Source organism: Camelus bactrianus, chromosome 4, assembly GCF_048773025.1.
Source record: "Camelus bactrianus isolate YW-2024 breed Bactrian camel chromosome 4, ASM4877302v1, whole genome shotgun sequence".
In the NCBI taxonomy this organism is placed as follows: Eukaryota; Metazoa; Chordata; class Mammalia; order Artiodactyla; family Camelidae; genus Camelus; species Camelus bactrianus.
In genome coordinates this window covers 80,474,265-80,490,652 of record NC_133542.1, presented here as the reverse complement: position 1 = coordinate 80,490,652, position 16,388 = coordinate 80,474,265, and the positions used below count along the sequence as shown (strand labels likewise).

Sequence of the window (16,388 nt, the reverse complement as noted above, 5' to 3'; positions counted from 1 at the left end):
AGAGAAGGGTCATTTCTTGTTTTCTGTTTCCAAGCACCTAGCCAGGCCCTGATGCAAAGTCACTGCTGAAAAATGCTGAATAAGGAAGTGAACAAAGGAAGTGCTTTCCCCAACCTCCTTCAGCAGAATATAAAGAAAAGGACTACAGTGGGATCAAAAGATCTGGTTTTCTATCCAATTTATTTGAACTCCTAAGCTTCAGAATAATGGATAAGAAAACTTGCCTTGGGGAGGAGGGTACAGTTCAGTGGTAGAGCACGTGCTTAGCATGTACGAGGTCCTGGGTTCAAACACCAGTACCTCATTTTAAATAATGAAACAAATAAATAAACCTAATTACCCTCCTGAAAAAATATTTTTTAATTCAAAATTCAAAAAAAAAACCTTGCAATTGACACAACATTGTAAACTTGACTATACTTCAATTAAAAAAAAAATCTTTGTCTTACATGAATATATCTGGATTACAGAAGTTTGCAAATGTAAAATGCCTAGGGTACCACCTGCATAAAAAGGGGTGACTGTAAAATTTAGTATCGCTCCTTTATGAGCTATATTTCCTTTGGGGGGTTATAACTTCTTAGAGCTAATTTTCTCAGATTAAAAAATATAAACATTACCTGATTCTCAGGACTGCTGAAGAATCAGATAACCCTATGAAAGCATCTGACCCACAGAGGTTACTCAATAATGTTTGTTGAATGAATGAATAAACCAGCAAAGTGAATGCTGCTCCCTGCCACAGACCATCATAATGGTACTGCCTGGAAATCCCAAGCCCACGTTCCACCCGTCTCGACACTAACCATGTGGGTGACCTGGTCAGGCCTGTGTGATTCTCTAAGCCCCAGTTTAATCGTGAATAAAATTAGGGCAATAAAACCAACCTCAAATTGTTAGTGAGTCAGTAATGAATTGTACCCCAAACTTGCAAGTTGGAACCATTAAGGAAAACTATACAAAGGGTCCACAGGCCCTCTCCATATTATCTCTTACAACTACATGGGAATCTACATTATATCTCAAAATAAAAAGTCTAATTTTTTAAAGAGGCTATTGAGGTTAAATGAGCTCACTGTCTCAAATAAGGAACACAAAGCACAAATAGGACAATGCCCAGCACATGAGATACACTCAGTTAACTTTCCCACTCAACCCATTGGTCCCTCCAACTTCAGAGCAAGAGGATGGTTCCTTGTGGCAAGAGGCCACTGCACCTGAAGCTAACAAAATTAATGGTGCCCACTTCCAAGAGCTCCTGTCATCACCCTTGTTCTAATTTTCTATTTGTAATTTTTTTCTTTTTATTAAATAGAAACTCCCAATTGCATAGCCTTCACCTGACTAGACATCATGATGGCAGCCCTTCAAAACCTGACCACAGAGATCATGATGGCAGCCCTTCTTGGTGAAACAATAAAATGAAAAGCCATTTCCACAAGACCTCTGTGTAAATCTACTAGGGAAATTAATCCTGGACTGAGGAAGAGGACTGGGGAGGAGGGGGCAATCAGGCGCACAGAAAACTATGGGCTACCTGTCCCACGATGGACTTTAGACTCAACCCTCACCCTCCAGGAAATTCAAAATACACACCGACAGATTGCTATGGACAAGATTTTCTTTTTTTTAAACAAATCCCTGAATCCCTAGCAGGTCTTATTTCGACCGAAACACAAATGGATTATGTGTATAATGTTTCACAAAAGCCCTAAAATATTATCACGCCAACTTGACACATCAAGAAAAACTGAGGTAGAGAAGTTTATCACATTGTACATGATTAGAGAGAGGCCACGTCAGACACCGTATTTAAATCCAAGCCACTGCTCCAGTGCTCACACTAGAAAGTGTGACATACTGCACCTTTCCTGCCCTCTCCCTGCAATAAATCTCTGAAGAGTCTTTTCTGTGCCACCTGGAATCACAATCACATCAATTTTCCACAAAGTGCTATGTCACTCCTTGGAGGCTGTATCAAAATCTAAAGGGTTGGGATGGGAGGAGTGATTTGCATTTTCTGTTTCTCAAAGGAAACATGGCTTTAAAAGAAACTGAAAAGCACATATCTAGTCTAAGCCCTCATTGTGCAGAGAAAAAAATGGAGGCTCAGAAGAGATGAGGAAAGGTCCTTATTAATAAATATATCCTCAGCGCAGCCCCAAGCCAGAACTGGGCACTGCTGGGGGAGGATCTGGGAGACCCAGGAGAATGAGTGTTAGAAAAAGGAAAGAGAATAAGCATAAAAGGCCCTGTCTCTACACCACCATACCATGGAATTCCACCAAATTACCAAGTAAGGGTGCAGCCAATATTAAGGTGGGCTAAGCAGGTTATAGAAACCTGGAAGTCTCAACCATATTGGAAATTCCAACATTTACTATGTTTTTTTCCCAGTTCAAGCATCAACTCAGTGGGAACTCTGTACCAGGGACTACACGAGGCCTGGAGTTCTCCCAAATACAGACCTCTATTACCACGTGTACAAACCACATAAAGGCCACCAGAAGAAAAGACCCACAGATGGAATTACTGAAACTGAAAGCAGCCAACCAGCATATATTACTAAGAAAAATGGTGCTCCTAGAAATGGACTCATGGACATAGAAAGCCAACTGTGGTTAGCAGGCAGGAAAGGGGGGATTAACAGACACACGTTAATAAATATAAAATAAATGACAAGGACCTACCATATAGCACAGGGAACTATATTCAATTTCTTGTAATGAGTTGTACTAAAAACAATCTAAAACATATTTATACACTTATGCATATGTTTATAACTGAATCTCTGCTGTACACCTGAAACTAACATTGTAAATTGACTACACTTCAATAAAAATTAATTTAAAAAAATAAGTAAAAATAAAAGCAACGCCATTAAGAAAAAATAAAAGAACATTCTAATCCCCTTAGCTGTAGCTGCTGAAGATTTTTGGTTGCAAGCACCAAGTCCACTGGATCACTCCAGCACTGGCTGTCACTCTTTCTGACCATCAGAGAGTCACTTAGCTTCACTGAGGTTAATTTTCTCTTCTGTGAAAGGCTACAGTTGCAACTAATGATGTATAGAATCTCATCATTCACAAGCCCAACAATTAGTGAGGACTTCCCATGGGCCAGGCTCTGGAGAGATGAAAATATAGGGTCCCAGTTATATTCATGGGTAGAAGAAGTTTATGCCATAAAGACATTAATTCTTCCTATTTTGATAGACAGATTCATTGCAATTCTGATTAGAATTCCTACCAGATTTTTCATGGAATGTAACAAGTTAATTTATGGTCAAGAATAGCCAAGAAACTTCTTTAGAACCACCACTGGGAAGGGGTGGATTGGTCATTCATTTCCACTGGTCTTTCTGATGTGATGAAAACGTTCTGGAATAATAATTGTTGCACAACTGTAAATATGCTAAAAGCTGCTGAATTGTACCATTTAAATGGGTGGACTTCATGGTGTGTGAACAATATCACAATAGAGCTGTTATATGAAAAAATATTTCTTGACAATTATTTTTCCCTCTATACTACTTAGTCTGCCCCACAATTTAAGAAAAACAAAAAACCAAAACAAACCAAACTGTGCCAGGAGCTCTTTAGGACTGCAATGTCCCTGGGTCTCCAACGCCTCTGGTGGTGCTGTTCCTGTTAACACACCAAGCTGGGCTGGGCTAGTTAGGGAATGTAACTGTCTTTTTAAAATCGATGGTCACACGTTTCACCCTGGGAGAGGGAAGGAAGGAGGATGACACAGCCTTATGCCTTCAGCTCATTTTTAACTGAACCAAGCCCTGCTTTCAACACTGTAATCCCTCTCACTATAAAAACACATGACACCAACAAGCACCGCCATCATAACACCTGAAAGTGTTCAAGGTACTTACCTGGGGCAGAAACACTGAGGGAGGAGACAGAAGCTCGCTTGGCACTGAGGATCCCTTTTCCCGACTCCACCAGTAGCTGGGCTTTACAGCCGGAGGCTCTCAGCCCAGGGAGCAGCGCAGACGCCACTGAGCTGTTCCTCAGGGAGCGGGAAAGGAAGACCAGGGCAGCCCCGGAGTCGCGGGGCAGGGAAATGGGTGGAAACGCGGGCTGCAGCCCCGCTCGGAGGCCATCCCCAGCCCCAGCCCCAGCTGCCCCGTCCGGGTCCGCAGACCCCGCCCGCCTGGGACGCAGCCCGCCCAGTTGTGGGGACGGGCCGGTGGCCGAGGAGAGGAAGCCCGGGAGGAGAGGACTCGCGGGCGAGAGAGGGGAAGGGGACGCCAGCAGTGGGCTGAGGGGAGCCCGGCTGGGTGAGAGGCGGCAGGTGCACACCTGGCCCCGGGAAGCTGTGGCACAGGGGCACAGGGGCAGGTGGCGCGGGCAGAGGGGTCTGGCCCGAGCAATTCAGCTGAACACAGGCTGACTCGCGCCCTCGTGGTCTGTGACACGCGGACCGCCCTCCCGCAGCCACCTGACCCCTTTCCCGGGAGACCCCACATTGCACTTCCACAGCCAGAGGCACCGGCCCCGGGCAGGAGCTAAAGGCCTGCCGGGCGACAGAGCTGAGAAGCCTTTGGGGCTAATCCCCGGCTCCGAGCTGGAGCTTCCAACCCGCGGTCCAGCTGACACCGACCGCCCATGCGCAGGAGGACCAGCAATCCGCTCTGGGTTCTGCGAGAGAAGGTGGGGCAGTGAGGGAGGGAAAAGATGGGAGGGGGAGGAGAGGAGGGAAAAAGTGGAGGGAGACAGATGGACAGGAAGAGCAGAGAGAAGGGAGGGATCTGGAAAGGGTAAGGTCCTAGCGGGGATGGAGAGAAAAAGCTTTACCTCTGGTGGCACCCTGAAGAAGGCGGCAGTCCTGCCTCTGTACCCTTCTGTAACACTTCAAGGCCAGCAGCTCAAGTTTTACCTCCCTGATCCAGCCCTCCATCCGATGCTGCTGCAGAACCCCTACGGGTATCACACCTGTTGCCCCCACGCGGAGCAGGGTTTTCTGTTGGTCTGGGAACCAAGCACCCGCAGGTGTTGTCGCTCAGAACTACCTTGGGAAGAGTACATATTCCCCTTTTACACGCTGGGAAACAGGCAGGCACGATCTTTGCCTTAGCTCCACTGTCCCAGGTGTTGGGCTGGCAGGGAACGGGGTGGTTCAAGATCAGAGCCCCAGACAGAGCAGACTGCCTGAGTGTTGGTGCATAGTCCCCATCCGTCCTGGGTAAACCACACTCCACCCTAGTGGAACCATCAAGGGCTCACAGTAGTTCCCTGTGTGTGGGAGAGCTGTCCTCATGTGAAGGAAAAGCCCAGCTGGGCTAACAAGCTAAGTCACAAATCTAAGTGTGATAAGTGTCGGTTTACTGATCTAAATTCTGCTGGGCTAACTCGTAAATCTGAAGTTTAGTGTCAGTTTACTGGGCTAAAAAGCTAAGTCGTAAATCGAAGCTCAACAAGTGTCTATTACAAGTTGACAAGCACCAGTGTGCTGATTCCTTGCTTTTTGTTGCTTGAGCCTTATTGGCTAATACACCCTTACTTGTAATTAACCCTTTAAAACTTCATGTGTATGTCTTGGAGGTGGGTGCTCAGAACTTCGGAGCAGAAGCCCCTCTGAGCCCGCCGGCATAATAAATCTGAGTACGCCAACACTCCGAGTGGTGATTGTTCCTTGGCTGGCCTGTTGTTTCCATAACACTCAGTTCCAGTGCCCAGCTTGCTAGGTAGATAGGAGTGCTACCAAATCCAAATTCATTCTCTTCAGTGCAGGACAGGCCAATAAGTTGGGAGACCAGGTGTTGGGGCATGGAATAGCAAGTTTCTGTAGACCTAGATGGCAAACTAATGTCCTGGAAAACCATCTCCCCAAGTCAGAATTCAGGCTCTTTTCCTACGTGCTTGGTTGTTGCAATCTTCTTGGTGTAGGAATTCCTTCTTGTTAGAATCCTTTGTTCTTGCAGCTATCTGCCTGGGTCAAATCTCTGTAAACCTCTAACAAAACAAACGTTATTTTCTATTCTGCAATTTCCTATCTTTTTATGAATGAAAATGTGTTAAATATACTTAAAGATCAGAGCCTTCAGAATAGGTTTTCCTGTATATTTCAGGCTCTAAGCAACATTGTTTTACAAGCATGATGAAGCCTAGGAGACAGAGCATAGGGTTAAAGTCAAAGGAAAAGATCTAATATGGAGTCAGATTTGTTCTGTTCTATTACCCAGGCAGAAGCCACTTGAGGATTTAAATCCCTTTAAGTTAAAAATAACTAAAACTTTAAAGGAATTTACATACATAGGTGGGAATGTGCATAGCATATCTGGAAAAGCACCCAAAGGATAGTAAACAGTGGCATCTCCAGGGAGGGCTGAAAGAAGAGAGGATGAGGGAAAACTTCTTTCATTTGTGTATTTTTGTGCTCTGTTTGAATTTTTTTTAACCATTTGCATGTATTTATTTTTCAGTTAAAAAAATGTGTAATGGAGCAAAGGAGTAACTAGCTCAGCAAATACAGCAGCCATGGAATCACTGAGTCATCACTTTTGATTTAAGCCAGGAAGCATTTATTGACTCTCACCTATGTGCCCAGTGCTGTTTTAAGACTTCTTTTATTATTATTATTATTATTATTATTATTATTATTATTATTATTATTATTATTATTATTATTATTATTATTACTATTTTTATTATTATTATTATTTTATGAAATAATAACAAGGTATCCCTCACCCCTGCCCATGGCTGGTGGAAAACCAACTGAGTTTTTATTGAGTTGTTTTCCAAGGAGTAGAGATGAGTTATAAACTGAACACATATTCAGGGCAAAACAGTCGGAGTGGTTTTCCAGCAGGCCAGACAGCTATGAAGGGTTTTCAAGAGAGGCCCCCAGAGGCTGAGAGATAAAGCTTCGAGGACCCTATAAAAAGCTGCCCAAACTGTCTTCTCCATGGCAATACTGAAATAGGAAAGAACAAATCTGACTCCATATTAGATCTGTTCCTTTGACTTTAACAAAGCCAAGTTAATACTCTCCGGTCTTTTCATGGGTTATGATGTCACAGAGGAGATGGACAGGTAAACAAGGAACCACTCTGCCGTGATCACGGAGCCGGGGAGCGGGATGGGCGGCAACATGTGTGACGCAGCTGTAGCCGTGCCCGCGTTTCTAGGCAGGTACCCAAAGTCGCCTCGACAAGATGTCAAACACTTGTGCCCACGTCCTCATCACCTGACATGTTTTAAAGAGAAATGGAAATGTATAAAAGGCCAATAACCTTGGTGGGTACACCGTCCAAAGAGCAAAGTCACAGTTTGACAACTGGCCATCTCGGTTCCCTGGGCTTCATTCTTGGAGAACCTTAAAAACCACTCCTCTGTCCTTAAGAAGTGCTGCATATTTGTCCTATCTTTGGCTCAGGGATGGAGCACGTTCAAGTGAACTTTAATGTCTTTACAGATTTGACTGTCTTTCTCCAGGTTCACTTGTCCATTCTAAAGAGGCCTGAGCTAAGTCCATCCTCCGTAAGATCTATTCCCTCCAGTGACTGCTCATTGAGCCTGCAATTAAGGGCCAGCAGAACAAGAATGTCCTTAGCTAAAAAGTTCACCCACCCTTCACTGCTTTCTTAATCTCCTCTCCTGGCTAATTGCAACAGACTATCACCTCCCTCCACCAAGCTCCCCAACTATGTCAGTTTGTCTCCCCAAAGAGAAGGTAAGGTCCATAAAAGAGGAGACAACTCCATAGTCACCTCTGAATTCCTAGCATAAAGTAATGTTAAGAAATAGAACTATGATTATGGCTTCTTTCCTTTAAAACCTTTCTGGTTATTTGATTGAGACCTTGGAAGACAGGTGTTTGCAGTCAAGTATCTTGATCCTCAAGACTCTGGAGGCCTTTTTCGGAATGGCTGCTCACTGATTCATTCAAACCACAGCTTCTCATTCCAGGAGTAGCTGTGATTCTCTGCCAGGAGTTTGTGGTCACTCTCATGCCAGAAGAGCTTTAAACTATATCCTTACTTTGGATTTGTTATTTTTCCCCTCTTCCAAAAAAATTGACTTTCCTTACTGTCTTACCTTGAGGAATTTTTTTTCATAGTTAACCCTTTAGTAAACCATGCTTCTCGGGATGGGCTTGGCTTTACATATGATCAGTCATCCAACTCCCAGTGTGAGAAGACTCGGGCTCACATCCTACCCTCCTGTCAAGGCAACTGAAACTCAGTACAGGAGCCAACAGGCACCCCAGGGCTTCTAAGGCTCGCATATCACCCAGAATCCCTGCTTTCTGGTTTGTCTTGGCTTCTGAGGATTTCCCCTCACTTTCTTCACAATTAGCTGTGCAGCTTGAAAGATGAAGAAGGAAGGTTTTATTTCTTAATCAGCATTTTAAGAAACTTGTGTAATGAAGGTTTTCACGAGTTTCTAGAACCCTCCGTTGCCGAGACAGAAAACACACTAGATATTTTCTAAGTTTAGCTATCATGTGTATTTTTTCTTTTCTTTTCTTTTCTTAACTGCAAATAGACATTTTTTAATTAAAAAAAATAAGGCCCCAAATAGGATAGAGACTTGAAGGGGCATACAAAATTAAAGGGCAAAGACAGAAAAATGATAAATACTCTACAAGGTTAATATAATACTTACACTATGGATCAGATCAACAATTCTCAGTAACAGCTAATTGAAATATATCCATGAGGTAAAACGTCTCTCCTGTCAGGAGATGGCTAACAGAAAATAGAATTAAAACAACAAACTAAAATTCTAAGTCTGGAGAGGTACAGAATTCTACCAGCTAAATGTGTCTTCTTCTGGAAAAGAGGGAGTCTCACCAGCTCTTTACTGTGGAGCCTGAGCCCAGGGGATGGCGGTGAAGTGAGCTCTGTAAGTACCCAATAGCAAACTTGTGATGAATAAAGAGATGTGAGCTTTGATGACAGAGATGATACTACTATTCACTTGTCCTGTAAAGTATGTCTTCACGTTCTGTGATCAATACCTCGCCGTCCTCAGGGATTAAGATTATAGGAAAATTCACGGCCCGGGCCCAGACCTCCTCTTTGAGCTCATAACAATGCACTTAGATGTCTCAAAGGCAACTCGAGCTCCACCTGCAAAGAGCTGACTTCATGGTGCTCCTCCCATAGCCATCCTACCCAGGGCCCCTGGTCGGGGGGCAAGGTCTCCCTGCCTCTCCCAGCTCAGGCCCATCACTCACAGATGTGACTGGACCCCACCTTCAGGGCCCAGATTTCCTAAGTCACCGAGTCCCACCACCCACACCTGACCTACCAGGTACTCACTGGCACTCACTCAGCACTGACTGTGTGCTGGGGTCCATGCTGCACACTGTGCACACGTTATCTCACTGGATCGCCACAGCAGTCCTGGGAGGTCGGTATATCACTTCTTCAATTGATTAGATAAATTGTTTACTTCCTTCAGTGCATCATCCAAAGTGACACAGCTACTCAGCCACAAAACTGGGACTGAAAACCACTTGAAAATTCTACACTCCTACACCTGGCAGCCACCCTAATCTGACTCATCACATCACCTCCTGCAGAGCCTTCTAAATGTTTCTAAGCATTCTACAAGACAAAAGTGATCTACGAGAGCACCCCTCTCCCCTACTTAAGATCTGTCAATGACGGTCCACTGCCCTTAGGAGAAAGCCCCACTGGGCCTGAGCACAGCCCAATGGCCCGGCATCCACGTTCCCTGCGCGGCCTCGCCGCCTTACCCACCACACAGATCTACACGTGCCGTGTCCAGGACAGGGATGCTGACTCCGTACAACCCGGGACTCGTCTCACTCAAACAATGATCACCTTCTTCAGTGTTCACCCTCTTCACTGCTGACGGTCAGAAAAATATTTTCTCAGGATGAATCAATATCTTTTTCCTTACAACTTCCTGTCATTGATAATGAGCTCCATCCAAAATACAGAAGACCTAATTCTCAGTCTCCTTATCTGTAAAGTGAGAATAACAAGGAAATATATGAAGTTTTAAGTGAAATAATATACATGTGAGGCTGAGGGACAATTCCCAACATACAGTAAGCACTCAATATGTGCTTACTTAATATTAATAGGAATATATTGCATTCCAGCAACCTTAACTCAATGTTTTATGGCTTTGTCCAACAGACTACAGACAAACATTTGGACGAACACCTTTGAGCAGATCAGCCCAAGCGTGCTGGTAGAGGTAAGCACTGACTCCAGTTACAGCTGCAGCCAACCAGCACTACGGGGCTGGGGCAGTTTGCTCAAACTCTTACATGTTGCTTGAGAATTTAGTTGTCATTAATGAATAAAGACAGGTGTTCTTTAGTCAAAATTCCTGAAACATATATCTTCAAAGATTGATGCAAATTTGATTTCAAGTACAACACTCTCACTAGAAATTATTTGAAAATGATAGTCTTAGCTCTTCTGCACATCAAAAGGGCATGATCTTAATGTATCTGACTACACCAAAAGTGTTGTTTAAAGGAATTTAAGATGAAGCCATCCTAAATAAGCTCTCAGTATCATCTTCACAAAGCCCCAACCAAGGGTCTCAATTCTCACTTCCACATAGGTGTTCAGGTAGCTTAACCTGGGTCTTGGTTTCTTATAACATGGGGGTGGGAAGAGTTGTGGATAGATTTATGTAGCAAATATAAACCTAGAGTATTTGCTGTGTAGAAATCCTAGAAATAAACAAATTAATATATAGTCCTACCCTCAAGAAGCTCAGACTTTCCATTTACAACAGCATTAAAAATAAAATGAGAGATACATTTAACAAAAATTTACAAGATTTGTACATTGAATATTTTGATGTATCACCGAAATAATACTTAAAAGATCTACATATATGGAACACATCCCATGTTCATGGAATGGTAGACAATATTGTTAAAAATGTTAAAACTCCCCAAAGTGAGTTACAAATTCAGTGGAATCCTTATCAATATTCCAGCTGACTTCTTTGCAAAAATTGAAAAAGTGATCCCAAAATTCATATGGAAGTGCAAGGGGCCCAGGTCAGCCAAAACAATCTTGAAAAAGCAGAGCAAAGTTGGAGGACTCACTTTAAATTGTACTAAAAAGCTATAGTACTAAGTCAGAATGGTACTGGCATAAGTTTGGATAAATAAATCTATGAGACATAATAAAAACCCAGAGGGAAAAACTTACATTTACAGTCAGTTTTCCACAAGGGTGTCAACAACACTCCATTGAAAGAATAGTCTATTCAACAAATGGTGCAGGGAGTGCTTAGTATCTGCAGGCAAAAGAATGAATCTGGAATCTGGACCCCCATATTTTAAATAAATAGAAATTAATTCAAAATTGATCACAGACAGAAACGTAAAAACTAAACCTATAAACTTTCTAAAAGAAGACACAGTATAAATCTTTGTGGTCCTAGGATAGGCTTTGGTTTCCTAGATACAATACGAAGAGCACAAGTGATAGAAGAAAAAAGCAGATAAACTGGACTTCATCAAAGTTAAAACTTTTTGTTACAAATTACATCATCAAGAAAGTGAAATGACAGGGGAAGGGGGTATATCAAGTGACAGAGTGTAGGCTTAGCAAGAAAAATAAAATAAATCAATACATCTAATTACCTCCCCTGTAAAGAAATTGTTTTAATGCTTAAAAAAACTAAAGTGAAAGGACAATATGCAGAATAGGAGAAAAATTTTGCAAAGCATGTATCTAAGAAGAGACTAGTATTCAGGATATATAAAAAATGCTTACAACTGAACAATACAAAGAAAATCGACCCAATGTTTAAATTTGCCAAGGATTTAAATAAATACACAAATGGCCGATAAGCACATGAAAACAAGCTCAGCATCACTAGCCAAATCAAAATCAAAATGAGTTCTCATTTTACACCCACTAGGACGGTTTTAATCAAATCATGGACAATAACAAGTGTCGTTGAGGAGGCAGAGATACCTCATTTGCAGCCAGTGGATAGGGACAATGGTGCAGCTTCTTTGGAGAAGTCTGGTGTTTCCTCAAAAGGTTAGAGTTATATGGCTCAGCAATTCCACTCCTACATGTAGAGTCATCCCTCAGTATCCTCGGGGGGTTGGTTTCAGGAACCCCCCACCCTGGATAACATAATCCAAGGATTTTCGAGTCCCTTTACAATCAGCCATCTGGATCCATGAAGTGGAAATTACAGATATGGCGGGCCAACTGTACAGCCAACAGAATGAAAACATATTCTCACAAAAACTTGCACATCAATATTCATGGCAGTATCATTCAGAGTAGCCAAAGGTTACAAACAATATCCATCCATCAATGAACGGATAAACAAAATTACCAAGAATAGGCCCACAAACTTTTGGTCATTGAATCTTTGAGAAAGGAGGTGAGAACATACAATGGAGTAAAGACAGCCTCTTCAGCAAATGGTGTAGGGATAACTGGACAGCTGCATGTAAATGAATGAAGTTAGACTACTCCCTCACAGCATACACAAAAATAAATTCAAAATGGGTTAAAGACTTAAACATGTATACAAGACACTATAAACCTCTTAGAAGAAAACATAGGCAAAATATCTGACATACATCTCAGCAATGTTCTCCTAGAGCAGTCTACTCAAGCAATAGAAATACAATCAAAAATATACAAGTGGGATGTAATTAAACTTACAAGGTTTTGCACAGCAAAGGAAACAGTAAGCAAAACTAAAAGACAACCTATGGAATGGGAGAAAATAGTTGAAATTAATGAGACTGACAAGGGCTTAATTCCCAGAATATATAACACCTTTTACACTTGATAAGAAAGAAAAACAAACAATTCAATTCAAAAATGGGCAGAAGGCCTAAAGAAGCTTTTCTCCAATGAAGACATACAAATGGCCAATAGGCACATGAAAAAATGCTCAATATCATTATCAGAGAAATGCAAATCAAAACTGCAATCAAATATCACATCTCACCAGTCAGAATAGGCATCATTCAGAAGTTCACAAACAATAAATGCTGGAGAGGCTGTGGAGAATAGGGAACCCTACTACACTGTGGTTGCAGTTTGGAGGAGCCATTTTGGAAAACAGTACAGAGGTTCCTCAAAAGACAAAACATTGACCTCCCATATGACCCAGCAATCCCACTCCTGGGCATATATCCAGAAGGAACCGTAGTTCAAAAAGATACCTACACCCCAATATTCAGAGCAGCACTATTTCCAATAGCAAGACATGGAAACAACCTAAATGTCCACTGACAGATGACTGGATAAAGAGGTTGTAGTATATTTGTGCAATAGACTACTATTCAGCCATAAAAAATAATAAAATAATGCCATTTGTAGAAACATGAATGGACGTGGAGAATGTCATCCTAAGTGAAGTAAGCCAGAAAGAGAAAGAAAAATACCATATGAGATCGCTCACATGTGGAATCTAAAAAAACAAACAAACAAAAAGATAAACTTATCTACAGAACAGAAACAGACACACAGACATAGAAACCAAACTATGGTTACCAGAGGGGAGAGGGTGTGGGAAGAAATAAATTGGGAGTTCAAGATTTGCAGATACTGAGTATGTATAGAGTAAACAACAAGTTTATACTGTATAGCACAGGAGAATATATTTAATAACTTATAGTAACATGTTGAAAAAGAATATGAAAATGAATACATGTATGTTCCTATATAAATGAAGTGTTGTGCTGTACACAAGAAACTGATGCAAAATTATAAACTGACGCAACATTATAAACTGACTAGAATTCAATGAAAATATTTTTAAATAGAGAAAAAACGAAAAAAGAAGAAAAAGATATTATAAAACCAAAAGAATAAAGTACTGACTGAGGCTACAACATGGATGAACCTTGAAAGTTTATACTAAAATAAGCCAGACACAAAAGGGCAAACAGTGCCCTTTTAGGTGAACTGTATCTAAGCCTTTATTGTACTATTCCAGTAAATTTTCTGGAAGTTTGAACTCTCAAAATCAAAATAAAATGTATTATTCATTAAAAATCTAAAATGATTCCTCAAAGGAGGGCTTTAATTATTAAATGCAGAAATGCATGTAAAGCTCCTGGAACAACACTTTGCACATCCAAACACAGTCACTGCTGTCACTGCCACTCAGAGGGTGGTGCCAGCGCTGATGAGGGCTGCCTCCAGTTGCTCCCCTGCAGACAGGAGTGAGGGCCTGGGCTCTGACAGGAAGGGTGACCGGGAACATGGGTTAGACAGAGCCACGCCCCAGACTTTGTATTACCCAACTTTCTTATACAAACTGCTCCATCTAACATAAACACGCTACAGGGATGGATCTTACGACACAGGGAATATAGCCAATGTTTTACAATAACTATAAATGGAGCATAACAATAAAAATTGTGCAACTATTGTACACCTGAAACATATCATATTGTAAATCAGCTATACTTTTATAAAATGTTAAAAAATAATTTTAAAATGTTATCACTTCAGTATTCAATTCGGTTTTTAAGTAACTAATAAACAGCTTAGAAAGTATAAAACATTTAAGTGTGATAAGTTTGTTTACATAATTATTTACTTTCAGCCTCCTGCTAAAAGAGAAATTAAACAATTTTTAACACAGCTTAACAACCATAACAACAAAAAGACAAAAGTTAGAGTGAAGAGAAAATGGAGATTCAATACTTAAATGAAACCAGGGGGAAGTAAACTCATAAAAACGAATGCCATGAAGTCAGGGTAAGTGTTAAAGGCCGACTAGAAATTCAGCCGTAAGATTCTTGGCAGCTAAAGCAAAAAGTAAAAGATGATGGGGCGGGTGGTAGAGCTCAGTGGTAGAGCGTGTTCTTAGCGTGCACGGGGTCCCGGGTTCAACCGCCAGGGCCTCCTCTAACAGATAAATACACCTAATTACCTACCCCCCCAAAAGAGACCCAATGAAAAGAAAAAGAGAAATTTCTTTCCTAAGAAAACCTGATGTTAAATTTAGATTAAATACTTGAAAAAATAAAGAAAGAAAAATAGAAAAAGATGAGTGACACAAGCGATAATGCCCGTGAGATAAATCTGCGGTGGCTGCTGGCACGTCCCCATGTCCCACGTGGGAAAATCTGAAACAACATTCTCACCATTCAGAGTCATCTTCAGCCCACCCCACCCCTCACCCTGTTAAATGCAGGAGCACAGGCAGGGCCCTGCCTTTGCTCTCTCTGTGTCAACACAGTGAGACAGGATGGAAGGGGCCAGAGCACAGCCATTCAAGGAAGGCCACAGCAATTAACATCAAAATGGTGAAGGATTCAACCCCCAGTAGGCCTTGAGGCTCAGGATGAAGAGATTTTACTTCTAGCAGATCTTGAGCTTCATTATACACCCGTTGTAATAGTAACATGGTGAATAACACGCCCCAAGGCACCATGGCCATCCCAAGGCTAGCCACAAAAGGTCAAACGGTGGGAAATGGCCAACTCCCTGGGAATCCCAGCCCCTTGCCCTTAGGCTGCTCCTTCTAATTATTAGCACATAAAACAACCAAGCCCATGAAAACCAGCAACACAGCGCCACCTCGCGGTCATCACTCTCTCTCCCTCTTCAGAAAAGGCCCACATTTTGTCTGTGGAGTGTGTACCTACTTTTAATCTGAGCACCCAACCCCCACACCTCGTGGCATTTCTCCTGCCTTTCAATGTGTCTCTGTGAATAAATCTACCTTTACTCAACAGTGGCTTGCTCTTGAAACCTTTCCTGCATGAAGCCAAGGACCCACGTCTGGTGGGGCACATTCCAGGGGCTCAACCAAAGCCTGGGACACAGCCCTTCCCATGCCCCACATATGTTTTCTTGTATCAACAGGACTGGGATGTGAAGGGAGTTCTGAGGCCCCAGCTAAGGGACAGAAGTAGCCCCCAGGACCAAAATGGCGGGCAGCCCCTCCCCCAGCAGGGGCCCTGAGGTCAGCCCGGTTCTCTGTGGTTCTCTGCTGTGCTGACTCCCAAGCCAGAGAGCGTTCTCCTAGGCCTGTCCCCACAAAAGCCTTATCTCCAAAATGCAAGCACATCATGTCACAGTCCTCTTATTCAACCAGGAAATTTTCAGCCCACTTTTTCCTTCCCTAGTAAAGAATCTATCTGTCCTCCCTCCCATCCCACCACTTCTTTCTTTGTGAGAACTCTATACTCCCCATACACCATCCTGAAGGCAGGAGCCTTGCTGGCTGGGACCGAGATGTTTCAGTCTCACACAGCCTGCATCCTTTCACTTTCCCCTTTCTACCTTAAAAATCCTTTCCTGAGTCTCCCACCCCTCTGATTCTGAACTTCACAAAGTGCTGAGGTTGCATGCAGTCACTGTGTGCATACCTCCCAGGTTTTGACTAGGTTTCCTTCACAAGATCTTCATTAAGGAGCTTCATCAA

At 42.4% G+C, this 16,388-nt stretch overlaps 1 protein-coding gene across 29 annotated transcripts in view; it reads right to left on the bottom strand.

The window, feature by feature from the left end:
- LOC141577532 (uncharacterized) overlaps positions 1-16,388 on the bottom strand; it is a 137,951-nt gene that overhangs the window by 57,692 nt on the left and 63,871 nt on the right. For 24 of the 29 annotated variants that reach the window (XM_074362898.1, XM_074362891.1, XM_074362899.1 and 21 more), the window contains one exon: positions 3,887-9,958. The exons of 4 other annotated variants lie outside the window; for them this stretch is intronic. The gene's annotated coding sequence lies outside the window, so the exon portion shown is untranslated. Of the gene's footprint in view, positions 1-8; positions 3,726-3,886; positions 9,959-16,388 lie in introns of those variants that run through there. One more of the 29 variants, XM_074362906.1, reaches the window with a different exon arrangement.